We start from the raw sequence: 16,424 nt of genomic DNA, 5'->3' as shown, positions 1-16,424 counted from the left end.
ACTGAAAGTCCTGAAAAAGTTATCACACAGATTTTGTTACCTAATTCATTATATTTCTGCATAGGATACTATTAACTATTTCAGAAAGATAGTTGCTTACTGCTTACTTGAAGACTTAAAGAAGGTGATAAGAAAGTTACTGTAACTTCCATGATTTATGTTGGCCTGGCAGATTGCGAAGGACCTGCACCTGGAGCCAGACATGCCATTTGTGGGGGATGGTTGCATTTTCACACCAAGGAAGGATATCTGTTCAGCTAATACCAATGGAAAGGGCACAGCACAAGATACTATGATAGCCTCTGAGGTTACAGACGTGAACAAGACGTAGTTGCCTTTGATTCAACCAAGCAGTTGGCATCAGGGTATCTTAATAGGCAGATAAACAGATCATGGCAAGGAAGAAAATCTAAGTGTTGGAAATATTCTATAAGTTAGGCATGCAAATAGTTGGTATCATATATCAGCAGGGAACAGGTCTTCAGCCATAGAGATTTGGATTCAAAGGCAGAATTCAAATCTTTATGTAGACAGACTAGAAAGAGCAAGGTAGAGTTCCAAACCTAAAGGGATGAGAATACAAGGCTGTTTTAAAGGTCAGGAATAGCAGGCCAGGCTGGGATGCAGTTCCTAGGAGAATATGAAGTGAGTAGACACAATCTTTTAAGACTTGAAGCAGTGCTTCTTTTTTTTTTTTTTTTTTTAAAGTAATCTATACACAATGTAGGGCTCGAACTCAAGACACTGAGATCAAGAGCCACATGTTCCACCAATTGAGCCAGCCAGGCACCTCGAAGCAGTGCTTCTTAAGTCTCCTCCAACAAATATGAAGTTTGATCCTAGAGCCTAATGTAGGACTTAGTCTATAATTTGGAGTTCAAATGGTATTGGTAGAAGGGGAAGAAGAAGAGAGCAGGAAACCAGGCCCATCCTAATAGTGTATGTTCAGTATGCGATTATATCACTTTAAGGCCAGATTGGTGGTGAAGCCAAAGGTTATTTTCAGTATGATCAATGTAATCTTGTTTGATTACTGTTAGTGTATTTTTCTCTTTCATCCTTCCTGTCTTGAACTTAAACATTGATTTGGTACCCTTCATATGTAATGAATACTCTCCTATGCACTAAGACAGAAAGGTGAAAAGAAGTAACACAGTCCATTATATTTTACTATTTTACTGTTCCCACCTTGTTAATTTTCATCGTCTGCTTTTTTTTTTCACTCCTTCCCTTGAGCTGTTTGAATGCTATTCAGGAAATTTATGAAACCATGTTTATTGGATCTGCTAAAATTTCATAGTTTTTCAGCTAGGCACTCTGTAAAATGGACTCTTGTTAACTTTCTGTCATATTCCTCACAATGGTGATTCCAGGATTTTTTTGTCTTTAAGCCCCCATACCTTACCCTTCCCTTTATCAAACAACTTTATCTTAAAAAAAAAAAAAAACTTTTATCTTGTGGCGTGCCTGGGTGGCTCAGTCAGTTGAGCGTCCAGCTTTGGCTCAGGTCATGATCTCATGGTGTGTGAGTTCGAGCCCCGTGTCGGGCTCTGTGCTGACAGCTCAGAGCCTGGAGCCTGTTTTGGATTCTGTGTCTCCCTCTCTCCTGGATTCTGTGTCTCCCTCTCTCTCTGCTCCTCCCCTGCTCGTGCTCTGTCTCTCTCTGTCTCAAAAATAAATAAATAAACATTAAAAATTAAAAAAAAAAAACTTTATCTTGTAAGTGTCTGAACTTGGAGCCACTAACATGAACTTCATCAACTTCTCCTTTCTTTACTCATCTCTTTACTCTTTCTTCCTTATCTCTTAGAAAGAACGTTCTCTGGAAACCTTCTCTACCAATCTCACTTTAGCTCTTTAATATTTTTCTCTCAACTATTTCTTTCCTTGTCACTACAGTTATTTTGAGGTCTTTTTTATTCAGAAACCTTTCTTCATTCTTGTCATCCTACTCAAATTACAGTTCTCTCTTTGTCCTTCCTTTTTTCACCAATATTTTTAACCTAAAATTAATGCTGACATTTTTTTAGTGTCCATTTATTAAAAAATGTTTATTGACTATTATACGTTAAGTACTGTCCTAGGCATTGGAGTATAGTAATGAACAAAGTAGACATAAACACCTATACCCATGGAGTTTATCGTTCTACTAGGAGAGACAGACAATAAAAAGATGAATATTATGGTATATTACAGAGGTCAACAAATTTTCTGTAAAGAACCAGTTAGTAAATATTTTAGGTTTTCTAGGCCATACAGCCTTTGTTGTAAATACTCAACTCTGATTTTGTACCATGAAAGCAATTGTAGACCATATGTAAACAATTTGGCATGGTTGTGTTGTAATAAAACTTGCTTAGGAACACTGAAATTTGAATTTCATATAATTTTCATGTGTAATAAAATATTATTCTTCTTTGGAATTTTTTCAACCTTTCAAAAATGTATAACCCTTCTTAGTTTGTGGACTGTACAAAAATAGATGGTGGTCTAGAAGTGGCCCAAATGCCATCGTTTTCTGACCCTGTTATATTAAATAGTGGTAAGTGCTAAGGAGAAAACTAAGCAGGAAAGGGTGGCATTAAATATTTTAGAAGAGGAATGAAAGGTTGAAATCTTAGATAACAGTGGCCAAGGAAGGCCTCAGGGAGAAGGTGGCTTTTGAATAGAGACCTGAGGAAGTGAGGGATCTGGCTATGTGGATATCTGAAAAAACAGCAGTCCAAATAGTGGGAATTCAAAGTGCAAAGGTTGTGGGGATAGGAGCATACCTGGGGTATTTGAGGGATAGCAAAAGGACTAATGTGGCTGCAACAGAAGTAATATTAGGAAAAGTGGGAGCTGTGATCAGGGAAGTAGTGGGGAAACAGATCCCATAAGAAAGACATTGTAGTTCATTGTAACGATTTATGTCATTAACTCTGAGTGAGATGGGAAGCTATTGAGGGGCCTTGGGCAGAGGAATCACATGATATGACTTGCATTTTAATAAGATCACTCTTACCACTGTGTTGGATAGACTAGGGTGGGTGCAAGGGTGGAAGCAAGGAGACCAGTTTGGAGGCCATTGAAATAACAAGGCAAGAGATGAGGTGGCATGGACCAGTGCAGAAGAATTGTGGATCAGGATCAGATTCTGGATAGATTATAAAAGTAAAGATGATAGAATTCCCTGACATACTAGACAGGGTAGAAGAGAAAGAATAGACAAGGCTGACTCTAAGGTTTTTGGCCTCACCACCTACTCCCCACTTGATTTTTACATCTATGATTCTATAAACTGCTCTTTTGAAGACTAGTGACCTTTTAATGATCAAGTCTAATCTTTTCTCAGTCCTTCTTGTCTTCTGATCTCTCTAGAACAAAACAGTATAATACTGTCAACCACTTCATCCTTCTAGAAACCTTCTCTTTGGCTTCTATGACATCTTCTCTTAATCCTATTTATTATTCTGACAATTCTTTCTCTATTTCTGTTACTGTCTCTTTTCACCAAATAAATATTGGATGAGGGCAAGTACTATGTTTATCCTGTTCACTATTTTATCCCTAACACCCACAACCATGCTTTCAATAAACATTTGTTGAATGAATTTATTCTCTGATCTCTTTTTTTCCTTCTGTACACTCTACCCTCAGTAATCCGTTTTAGTTCAACTCTTCATTCCCAAATCTGTATGTCTAGCCCTGATCTCTCTCATAGCCCACATTCACTTTTATACTATCTTTGGGTATATCCAGCTCTTGTCTAAGACTGAAATTTTAGATTCATGGATTCCTTCTTTTCTATTCATCATGTGCCATGTCTGATCAATTCTACCTCTGCAATATTTTTGCCAGCTGACTCCTCTTCCATCTTTACCTCACTACTCTAATCCAAGCTTTCATCACTTCTATGACTATTAGAATAATATTTTAACAGTTACAGGGAGCCACTCGCTAGTCTTCAGTGGCTCCTTGTAAATAAAGACCAAATTCCTTAGTTCTAATGTCCTCCAGAATCCATAAATAACGATCCTGTTTTATTTCCATTACATGTATACTATGTTTAGCCTGAATTGAATTATTTGTAGCTTCCTAACCACGCTCTATGCTTTTCTACCTCTGTACCCTTTTCCATGCTTCTCCATTGCAAAATACCTCTTCGCTGCATCCCTACATTATGAAATTTCCCTTTTCAGAGCCTATGTCCTGATGACAGTCTTAGCTTTATAAGGAAATTTCTGAGTCTTGCTCTTCCACTAAAACTTTGTAACACTTCTGTTTATACCCAGGTGCTTATGTTCTGCCTTGTGTTCTAGTTATTTATATACCTGACTTAGTCCCCTATTAGATTGCCACTTCCTTGAGGGAGGGACCATATCTTACCTTTATTTTCCCTGATAGCTAGCATAGAGCCTAATGCATAGTGAACACTCATTACATAAAGAATAGTCATAGAAACTCAATAAATACCTGTCAGTTTCTTGTGATGAAAGGAATTGCACTTGTTCATGCTATTTCTGATAATTGGAAACTAAAAGTGATCAAGATCTGTGCTTGATTATCAGAACTGAAGGAGATTGTATTATATTAGAAATCACCCTATTATTCCTTTCTATAGCTCATTTCTTTTCCTTTTGGAAGAGGGAAACACATTTTGTTTTATTTTTCTTTAAAATGAAATACTAAATCATATTTCGGAAGTTAATTTGGGTGGGTCAAAGGAGTTGGAGAATATATTCCTCTAAACTCTTAGTAGATTATGTTACAGATTCCTTAGTTCATGCATTTAGCAATATCCTTTTGAGATAGCAATTCTAAATATAGGTAATTTCTTTGGTTTATTTTTGAAATCATATAAATGTATATTTTTCATTGCCATTATCCACTGAGTATCTCCAGTACTTTGTTTGAGACAATATTAAACTATGTAGTTTCATAGTCATCAACTCTGAGTTTCTAGTACCTTAAGTCCAGTATCTTAATTTTATTATATCATTTTTGAGAGTTTTTAAGTGGTTTGTGTAAGTCATAGGCTTGAATAGACAGACTTAGTGGGTCTAAGTATAGGAGCAATTGATCAGAACTTGATATAATGAGATTTTGTTGCAAACCATAGCAAAACCTTAATTTTCATTAAGAGATGGGTAATATTTTGGTGATCTTGGTAAACAGTAATGTTCAGCTGAGCATTCTTTAACTCAGTGCAGAAATCTCATCCTCAGGTAACAACTGCAGTTTAGCTACATGAAATATCATTAGTACTACTCTAGATTGATGATATTAAAGCACATTCTCAAAGCACAGTGTGGTGATAAGACTTACAAGATAAGACTTTTTATAGAATATTTATATAACCTAAAGTGAAAACAACCACGTCTCATGTGTTGGTTTTACATTGGTTCTATTTACCATATAGAGTTTTAAAATCATGCCATTCCATTGTAGGACTGAAAATGACCTTGTGATCAGAAGAAATAAACTAGTAATGTTCACTAGGTGGCACTGTGGGCTTTGTTTCTATTATAATAGCTTTTCATTGATTTTGTGATGCTTTGGCAGGTATAGCCGTTCCCACAAATGTATCTGTACGAATATAAAAGAAAACACAAGTAAAAATGAGACGAAGTTCTGTTGTAGCTCATTCTTGATACAGCTATACCATAAAAATACTGTAATTGAGGTTTCAAGTCAACAAATATTTATTGAATGCCTAATTTGTGCCTGGAATTATAGAATAAGTAGAATACATGATCCTTTCTATATAGATCAGCTTAAAGTATTACTGTAGAAACAAAGTTTACATGTACAGCATAATTACAAAGTAATAAAAGTACACATTCAAATATCAAGTAGTGTGGTATATATGTATCATATGAATTTAGAATCAGAATATGTCGATGAAGCTTTATGAATACTGACTGAACGTACATATGACCTAAAGCTGAAAAGAGTAACTAATATGTCAGAAGACAGAGTCAGATAGATAATCACACCTCAATAGGCTGAAATGGTGATCCCATTTGAACAAGATGCAGACCCAGTTATGGGAATAACAAAATATTCCATACTTGGATCCCCCAAAACAACTGTACAAGAACAGAATAGATGAAATGTCACTTAACAGTAGTACAGGTAGGGGCGCCTGGGTGGCTCAGTCCGTTAAGCATCCAACTTTGGCTGAGGTCATGATCTCGCGGTTTGTGAGTTCCAGCCCCACGTCGGGCTCTGTGCTTACAGCTCAGAGCCTAGAGCCTGCTTTGGATTCTGTGTCTCGCTCTCTCTCTGCCCCTCCCCTGTTCACGCTCTGTCTCTCTCTGTCTCAAAAATAAATAAAACATTTAAAAAAATTAAAAAAAAAAAACCAGTAGCACATGTAAAAGATTTGTTGTTTTTAGTTGACTGTGAGCTCAACATAAGCCAATAATGCTAAGAAAATTAATTCAAATTAAGTTGTGTCAATAGAAATGTGAAGGAGTGGTAATCGCCCTGTATTCTGCTCTGGTTATAGCATACCTGCAGTATTGTGTAGGACTAGGAGGCAACACTTTTGAAGGATGATTTTGACAAACTCTAAATAGAGTGCCAAGGGGTAGGCACTCAGGGTGGTGAGACCACTCAAACCATCTTACTTGAAGAATAGTTAAAAGTAGATAGGGATTTTAAACTTGGAAAATGGAAGATTTAGAAGGAACATTAATAGCTTCCTCCTAATATTTGAATGAATGCCAATGATCAAAAGAATTATATTTATTTCATGCATATTTCCATGGGTGAGACATATAGGGAGTAAGATTTCAGGTCATCATAAAGAAACTCTGTCTAATGATTAGACCTGTCCCAAACTGAAATGGATTTTCTTAAAATATAGTAAGTTCCCTCTCCCTGAAGGTATTTAAGCAGAGACTGAATGACTGACTACTTGGTGTGAGTGTTATAAAGGAGATTCAAGTGTCAGAAGAATTTTTTTGACTAAGAGAATCTTCCAACCATATCAGTCTAAGATATTATAGTCTGGCAAAATCTATAAATAGTCAAAGAAGATTTTTTGGAGTTCATAAGTTCAAAGATTGTTGAATTTTTAGAACCAAAGGGGCCCTTACAAATCATTATTAATTTACTTTAAAAATTGAATTTATTGAAGTATAATTTACACTAACAACCACCCCAGTATACCTACCTCAATCTAGTTATAGAATATCTTCACTACCTCAGAAGATTCCCTTGTGCTCCTTCCAAGTCAGTCCCCATCTACACTCTCGGCCCCAGGCAATGACTAATACACTATCCATCACTATTGATTAGATTTACTTATAGATTTATCTAGATTTACAGAGTTTCATATACATGTAATCATACAGTCTGTGCTTTTTTTTTGGTCTAACTTCTTTCATCATAATGTTTTAGAGAATCACTCATGTTGTTACATATATCAGTAGATTGCTCCTTATTATTCCTGAGTAGTATTCCATGGATATATCACAATTTGTTTATCCATTCATCTATTGGTGGACATTTTGGTTGTTTCCAGTTTGAGGCTATTATGTATAATGCTACTATGAACATTCAAGGCAGAAGTCTCTGTATAGATATTTGTTTTGATTTCTCTGGGGAAGTATCCAGAAGTGGAATTGCTGAGTTATATGGTAACAATATTTCTAAGTTTATAAGAAACCACCAAAGTGTTTTCCAAAGGAGTTTTACATTTTACATTCCTGCCATCAATGGATGAAGGTGCCAGTTCATCCACATCCTTGTCAACATACGGTATTTTCAACTTTTTAATTTCAATAATTCTAGTAGGTATGTTGTGGGTTTGTTTTAATAAAGTCAAATTTATTATATTTTCTGTTATGGTTTTTTATTGTGTCCTTAGAAATCTTTGCTTGCCCCAGGATGAAAGAATTTTTCTTCTGTGCTTTCTTTTTTTTCACTTTTGATATGTTTTATTATAGCAGTCCTAATAAGCTTGGCTGTACATTGGCTGTACATTTCTTCTATGCTTTCTTATAGGCATTTTATAGTTTTAGCTGTTTTTAGACCTGTGATCCATTTTGAGTTAATCTATGTGTGTGTGTATTTGTGTGTGTGCACATAAAGAAGAGAGAGACAGAGATAAAGGTTAAGGTTCATTTTCCCCCCATACAGATTCCATGTTCTTCTAGTACCAGTATTGAAAGGCTGTCCTTACCCAATTGAATTATCTTGGCACCTTTGTCAAATATCAGGTGATCATAAATATTGAGATCTGCTTCTGTACTCTATTCTGTTGATTCCGTTGATTTCTTCGTATATGTCCTTATGCTAATAATACCTCACTGTCTTGATTATTGTTGTATTACAGTAAGTCTTGAAATCCAGTTGGTAAGTCCTCAACTTTGTTCTTTTTTAGAATCTTTTGACTACTCTAAATCCTTTATATTTCCACATAAAGTGTAAAATCAGCTTATTATTTACTACAAAAAAATGTCTGGTGGGATTTTTATTGGGATTGCATTGAATCTTTAGGTCAATTTAAGAAACAGTTAACATCTTAACAGAATTGTATTCAAATCCATTAACACAGCATAGCATTTTACTTATTTAGGTCTTCTTTAATTTCTTTCATCATTATCTTATAGTTTCCAGCACAAGAATCTTGCTTATATTTTGCTGACTTTATCCCAGAGAATCTGTGTTTTTGATGATATAGTAAATGGTCTTACTTTATTATTTCAATTTCCAAATGTTCATTGCTAACATATAGAAATATAATTGATTTTTCAAATCATGGTAAAATGTACCATCTTAACCATTTTTTAAGTGCACAGTTCTGTGGCATTAAGTACATACACAATATTCTGCATCCCTCTCCACAACTCTTTTTAGCATGCAAAACTGAAACTCTGTGTCCACTAAACAATAACTCCTTGATCTCTTCCCTGCGTAACCCTTGGCAACCACAATTATGTGTTCTGTTTCTATGGCTTTGACTACTTTAGCTACCTCATATAAGTGGAATCATACAATATTTGTCCATTTGTAACTGGCTTATATCACAGAGTGTAATGTCCTCAAGGTTCATCTGTGTTGTAGAATGTATCAGAATTCCCGAACTTTTTAAGACTCAGTGATATTCCACTGTATGTATATACCACTTTTTGTTTATCCATTCATCTGTTGATGAACCCTTGGGTTGCTTCCTTTTAGTTTTTGTGAATAAAATTGCTATGAGCTAGGTATACAAGTATCTGAGTCCCTGCATTCAGTTCTTTTGTATGTATACTTAGGATTATATGGTAATTCTATGTTTAACATTTTGAGGAATAGCCACTGTTTTACATGATGGCTATGTCATTTTACATTCCCACCAGAAAGCAGAAGTGTCACAATTTCTCCACATCCTGATCAATTTCTGGTTTTTTGATAATAGCCATCCTAATGGGTATGAAGTGGTCTCTTGTATTTTGATTTGCATTTCCCTAAATGAGCACTGATGTTGAGCATCTTTTCATGTACTTATTGGCCATTTGTATATCTTCTTTGGAGAAATTCCAAGTCTTTCTGCCCATTTTTTTTTTAATTTTTTTTTCAACGTTTATTTATTTTTGGGACAGAGAGAGACATAGCATGAACGGGGGAGGGACAGAGAGAGAGGGAGACACAGAATCGGAAACAGGCTCCAGGCTCTGAGCCATCAGCCCAGAGCCTGACGCGGGGCTCGAACTCACGGATCGCGAGATCGTGACCTGGCTGAAGTCGGACGCTTAACCGACTGCGCCACCCAGGTGCCCCATTCTGCCCATTTTTTAATTGGGTTGTTTATTTTTTAGTTGATAAGTTGTAGGAGCTCTTTATGTATTCTGGATATTAATTTATTATCAAGATATAATTTGTAAATATTTTCTCCCATTCTATGGATTGTCATTTTCCTTTCTTGAATAATGTCCTTTGAAGCACAAACATTTTGTACTTCTGATGAAGTCTAAGTATCTATTTTTTAGTTTAGTGTCTTATCCAGGAAATCACCACCAAATCCAATGTCATAATTTCCTCTTATGCTTTCTTCTAAGACTTATAATTTTAACTTTTACATGTAGGTCTTTGATCCATTTTAAGTTACTTTTTATATATGGGGTACAATAAAGATCTGACTTCATTCTTTTCAGTGTGAATATCCTATTTTCCCAGCATAATTTGTTGAAAAGACTGTCCTTCCATTGAATGGTCTTATCAGTCTAATAAAAAATCATTTGAACATATATGTGAGGGGTTATATCTGGGCTTTCTATTCCAATTCATTGGTCTGTATGTCTGTCCTTATGCAAGTACCACACTGTTTTGATTACTGTAGCTTTGTACTAAGTTTTGAAATTAGGAAGTGTGAGTCATCCAAGTTTGTTCTTTTTTTTTCCAAGTTTTTTTGGCTACTCAGAGTCCCTTAAGATTACATATGAATTTTAGGATGAGTTTTTCTATTTCTACACACACAAAAAAAACCAAATGGCATTGAGATTTTCATAGGGTTTGCATTGAATCTGTAGATCACTTTGGTTGTCTTCTTTTTTTAATGTTTATCTTTTATTGTGGTAGAATATATATAATCTTCAATTCTAGTTAATTTTAAAAATTTCCTCCTTTTAAATTTTAAAATGTTTCCTATGTTCTTATGACATTATTGACTGTGTTTATTAGTCTCATATTTCTTTTTGTCAGTCTTCATTTCTGAAGTAATTTCTTCTAATTTTTTCTGAGATCTAACACCTCATTTCTGATTTTTTTTAATTCTGATTTTATGCCATTCTTTTATATCTAGTATAATTTTCTTAATGTTTTCAACCTCATTTTGAAATGGTTGGTTACAGTTTTGACCTTTTATAATTGAAATATAATCAACATACAATGTTATATTAACTTCTGGTGTACAACACATTCAGTCAACACTTCTATAATTACTCAGTGCTGACCGTGATAAGTGTAGACACTGTCTGTCACCATACATTATTACAATATTACTGACCATATTCCCTATGCTGTACTTTTCATCACTGTGACTTATTTTATAAATGGAACTTTGTACCTCTTAATCGCATTTATCTATTTTGCACATCTCCCCACCCCCCCACACAACTTACACTTTGGCAGCCACCAGTTACTTCTCAGTATTTGTTGTTTTTGTTTGTTTTGTAGATTTCACATATAAGTGAAATTATGTAGTATTTATCTTTCTCTGATTGACTTACCTCACTTATCATAATACCCTTTAGATCCATCCATGTTGTTGCAAATGGCAAGACCACATTCTTTTTTATGATTGAGTAATATTCCAGTGTGTGTGTGTGTGTGTGTGTGTGTGTGTGTGTGTGTGCGCACGCACACACACTGTATACACCACTTTATTCATCTGTCAGTGAGCACTTGGGTTGCTTCTGTATATTAGCTATTGTAAATAATGCTGCAGTAAACATAAGGGTGCATATACCTTCTTGAATTAGTCTTTTCATTTTATTTAGGTAATACCTGCAGTGGAACAGTTGGATCATATATTAATTTTTACTATAAAAATAGTATTACTGTTTTTTTTTTTTTTGATGAGCCCCTGTACTGTTTTCCACAAGAGCTGTAACAATTAACATTTCAATCAACAGTGCAATGAGGATTCCCTTTTCTCCACATTTCTTGCCAAAACTTGTTCATTCTTGTCTTTTTAATACTAGCCATTCTAACAGATGTAAGGTGATATCTCATTGTGGTTTTGATTTTCATTTCCCTGACAATTAGTGATGTTGAGTTATCTTTTCATGTGTCTGTTGGCCATTTGTATGTCTTCTTTGGAGGAATATCTATTCAGGTTTTCTGCCCATTTTTAAAAAATGGGTTGTTTGTTTTTTGGTGTTGAGCTATATAAGTTCTTTATATATTTTGGATACTAACCCTTTATTGGCTATGTCATTTGCAAATGTCTTTTCCCATTCCATAGGTTGCCTTTTAGTTTTCTTGGTTGTTTCTTTTACTATGCAGAAGCTATTTATTTTGATATAGTCCCAATAGTTTGTTTGCTTTTGTTTCCCTTGCTTGAGGAGACACATCCATAAATAGTTGCTAAGGCTGATGTCCAAGAGATTACTGCCTATGTTTTCTTTTAGGAGTTTTGTGATTTCAGGTCTCACATTTAGGTCTTTAATCCATTTCTATTTTATTTTTTGTATACAGTGTAAGAAGGTGGTCCAGTTTCATTCTTTTGCATGTAGCTGTCTAGTTTTCACAGCATCATTTTTGAAGAGACTGTTTTCCCCATTGTATATTCTTACCTCCTTTGTCAATAGATTAATTGACCATACAGGTGTGGGTCTATTTCTGAGTGTTCTATTCTGTTCTATTGACCTATGTTTCTGTTTATGTGTCAGTACCATACTGTTTTGATTACTATAGCTTTGTGGTATCTTTTGATATCTGAAATTTTGAAACCTCCAGCTTTGATCTTTCTTAAGATTGTTTTGGGGGTGCCTGGGTAGCTCAGAAGGTTAAGCATCCAACTTCAGCTCAGGTCATGATTTTGTAGTTTGTGGGTTTGAGCCCCACGTCAGGCTCTGTGCTGACAGCTCAGAGTCTAGAGCTGGCTTCAGATTCTGTGTCTCCCTCTCTCTCTGCCCCTCCCTCTCCCCCACTTGTGTTTGCACTGACTCTCTCTGAAAATAAAATAAACATTAAAAAATTAAAGATAGTTTTGGCTACTTGGGATCTTTTCTGGTTCTATACAGAATTTAAGATTATTTGTTCTTGTTCTGTGAAAAATGCTATTGGTATTTTAATGAGGGATGGCATTGAATATATAGATTACTTTTGATAGTATGCACATTTTAATATTCTTCCAATCCATGAATGGGGTATATCTTTCTGTTTGTATTCCTTTTTTTTTTAATGTTTATTCATTTTTTTCAATATATGAAATTTATTGTCAAATTGGTTTCCATACAACACCCAGTGCTCATCCCAACAGGTGCCCTCTTCAATACCCATCACCCACCCTCCCCTCCCTCCCACCCCCCATCAACCCTCAGTTTGTTCTCAGTTTTTAAGAGTCTCTTATGCTTTGGCTCTCTCCCACTCTAACCTCTTTTTTTTTCCTTCCCCTCCCCCATGGTCTTCTGTTAAGTTTCTCAGGATCCACATAAAAGTGAAACCATATGGTATCTGTATTTCTCTGTATGGCTAGGAATTTACCCAAGGGATACAGGAGTACTGATGCATAGGAACACTTGTACCCTGATGTTTATAGCAGCACTCTCAACAATAGCTAAATTATGGAAAGAGCATAAATGTCCATCAACTGATGAATGGATAAAGAAATTGTGGTTTATATACACAATGGAGTACTACGTGGCAATGTTTATTAATTTTTGAGAGAGAGAGAGAGAGAGAGAGAGACAGAGTGCAAGTGGGGGAGAGGCAGAGAGAAGAGGGAGACACAGAATCTGAAGCAGGCTCCAGGCTCTGAGCTGTCAGCACAGAGCCCGACGTGGGGCTTGAACTCACAGACCATGAGATCATGACCTGAGCTGAAGTCGGATGCTCAACCGACTGAGCCACCCAGGCACCCCTGTATTCCTTTTTTTATGTAATAAATAGTTTCTTTTATTTTTCATAAATGAAAGTGACGAGGAAAAGTAGGCTTAGAGGAAGAAGAGGGTGCTTTCAAAGGTTTTGGAGGTTCTTTACCTCGTCTAATGGGACTTCAAAAACTTTAAACTTAAAAAAAAATTATATATGATTTATAGTCAAGTTGGCTAAGATACAGTGTATACAGTGTGCTCTTAGTTTTGGGGGAAGATTCCCGTGATTCATTGCTTACATACAACACCCAGTGCTCATCCCAACAAGTGCCCTCCTCAATGCCCATCACCCAATTTCCCCTCTCCCCTGCCCCCTCCATCAACCCTTAGTTTGTTGCTTGTATTTAAGAGTGTCTTATGGTTTGCTTTCCTCCCTCTCTGTTTATAACTATTTTTTCTCCTTCCCTTCCCCCATGGTCTTCTGTTAAGTTTCTCAAGATCCACATATGAGTGAAAACATAGGATAACTGTCTTCCTCTGGCTAACTTATTTCACTTAGCATAACACCCTCCAGTTCCATCCACGTTGCTGCAAAGGGCAGGATTTCATTCTTTCTCATTCCCAAGTAGGATTCCATTGTATATATAAACCACATCTTCTTTATCCATTCATCAGTTAATAGACATTTAGGCTCTTTCAATAAATTGGCTATTGTTGAAAGCACTGCTATAAACATTGGGGTACATGTGCTCCTATGAATCAGTACTCCTGTATCCTTTGGATAAATTCCTAGTAGTGCTATTGCTGGGTCATAGAGTAATTTTGTTTTTAATTTTTTGAGGAACCTCCACACTGTTTTCCAGAGTGGCTGCACCAGTTTGCATTCCACAAACAGTGCAAGAGAGTTCCTGTTTCTCTACATCCTCGCTGTTTGTCTTCTTGGATTGCTTTCATCAGTGTTTTATAGATTTAGAGCACAGGTCTTTCACCTCCTTGGTGAAATTTATCCCTAGTTATTTTATTCTTTTTAGTGCAGTTATAAATCGGGTTTTTTAAGATTCTATTTAAATTCGAATTCGTTAACATACAGTGTAATATTAGTTTCAGGTGTATAATATAGTGATTCAACACTTCCATACTACACCCGGTGCTCATCACAAATACATTCCTTAATCCCCATCATCTGTTTGACCCATCTCTCACACACATCCCATCTGGTAACCATCAGTTTGTTCTCCATAGTTGAGTCTGTTTTTTGGTTTGACTCCCTGTTTTTTTTTCCCTTTACCTGTTTGTTTTGTTTCTTAAATTTTCCACATATGAATGAAATCATACAGTATTTGTCTTTCTGTGACTTCCTTCATTTAGCATAATTCTCTCTACCTCTATCCACATTGTTGCAAATGAAAGATTTCATTCTTTTTATTTACTGACTTTGAGACAGAGAGAGCTGGGAGAGGGACAGAGAGAGAGGGAGAGGATCCCAAGCAGGCTCCATGCTCAGACTCCATGCTCAGGAGCCTGATGCAGGGCTCAATCTCATGAACCGTCAGATCATGACCTGAGCCAAAATCAAGAGTCAGACTCTTAACTGACTAAGCCACCCAGGTGCCCCAGGATTTCATTCTTTTTGATGATTGAGTAATATTCCATTATATTTATACACACACACACACACACACACACACACACACACACACACTACCACATCTTTATCCATTCATCAGTCGATGAACATTTGAATTCTTTCTATAATTTGGCTATTGTAGATAAGGCTGCTATAAACATTGGGGTGCATGTATCCTTTTGAATCAGTATTTTGTGTCCTTCGTGTAAATACGTAGTAGTCTAATTGCTGGATCGTAGGACAGTTCTATTTTTAATTTCTTGAAGAACCTCCTTTCCGTTTTCCAGAATGTGTGTACCAGCTTGCATTTCCACCAACAGTATAAGAAGGTTTCCCTTTCTGCACATCCTGTCCAGCACCTATTGTTTCTTACATTGTTGATTTTTAGGCATTGTGACAGGTATGAGGTGGTATCTTATTTTAATGCTTTTGGTCTTATCACTGACTAATTTTAATAAACTTAAAAAATTATATTTCCATTCTTTCATTGTTTCAACATTATAATTTCCCTTTTTTGTTTCAAATTTTTAAACTCTAGTTAGTTAACATATAGTGTAATATTGGTTTTAGAAATAGAATTTAGTGATTTGTCACTTACATATAACACCCAGTGCCCCACAGAACAAGTGCCCTCCTCAATACCCATCACCCATTTAGCTCATCCCCCACCCCTTTCCTCCATTAACCCTCAGTTTGTTCTCTGTAGTTAAGAGTCTCTTAAGGTTTGCTTCCCTCTCTTTTTTTCCCCTTTGTTCATCTGTTTTGTTTCTTAAATTCCACATATGAGTGAAATCATATGGTTTTTGTCTTTCTCTGAGTTATTTCACTTAGCATAATACACTCTAGCTCCATCCACGTTGTTGCAAATGGCAAGATTTCACTCTTCATTCTTTATCCATTCATCAGTCAGTGAACATTTAGGCTCTTCCCATAGTTTGGCTATTGTTGATAAGGCTTCTATAAACATTGGGGTGCATGTGCCCCCACTGAATCCGTATGTTTGTACCATTTGGGCAAATCCCTAGTAGTGTAACTGCTAGATTGTAGGGTAGTTCTATTTTTTTAATATTTATTTTTGAGAGAGAGTGAGAGAGAGCATGCGGGAGGGCCAGAGAGAGAGGGAGACAGAGGATCTGAAGTGGTCTCCACGCTGACAGCAGAAACCCTGATGCAGGGCTCGAATTCACGAACTGTGAGATCATGACCTGAGCCAAAGTCAGATGCTTACCCAACTGAGCTGCCCAGGTGCCCTGGGTAGTTCTATTTTTAACTTTTTGAAGAAC

General features: G+C 36.1%; 1 protein-coding gene across 3 annotated transcripts in view; it reads left to right on the top strand.

Moving 5' to 3' along the window:
- TEX11 (testis expressed 11) overlaps positions 1 to 16,424 on the top strand; it is a 244,864-nt gene that overhangs the window by 128,636 nt on the left and 99,804 nt on the right. The window lies entirely within an intron of this gene.

This window comes from Felis catus, chromosome X (assembly GCF_018350175.1).
Source record: "Felis catus isolate Fca126 chromosome X, F.catus_Fca126_mat1.0, whole genome shotgun sequence".
Lineage (NCBI taxonomy): Eukaryota > Metazoa > Chordata > Mammalia > Carnivora > Felidae > Felis > Felis catus.
The sequence above is the reverse complement of the archived record's forward strand: the minus strand, read 5'-3'. Positions and strand labels throughout refer to the sequence as shown.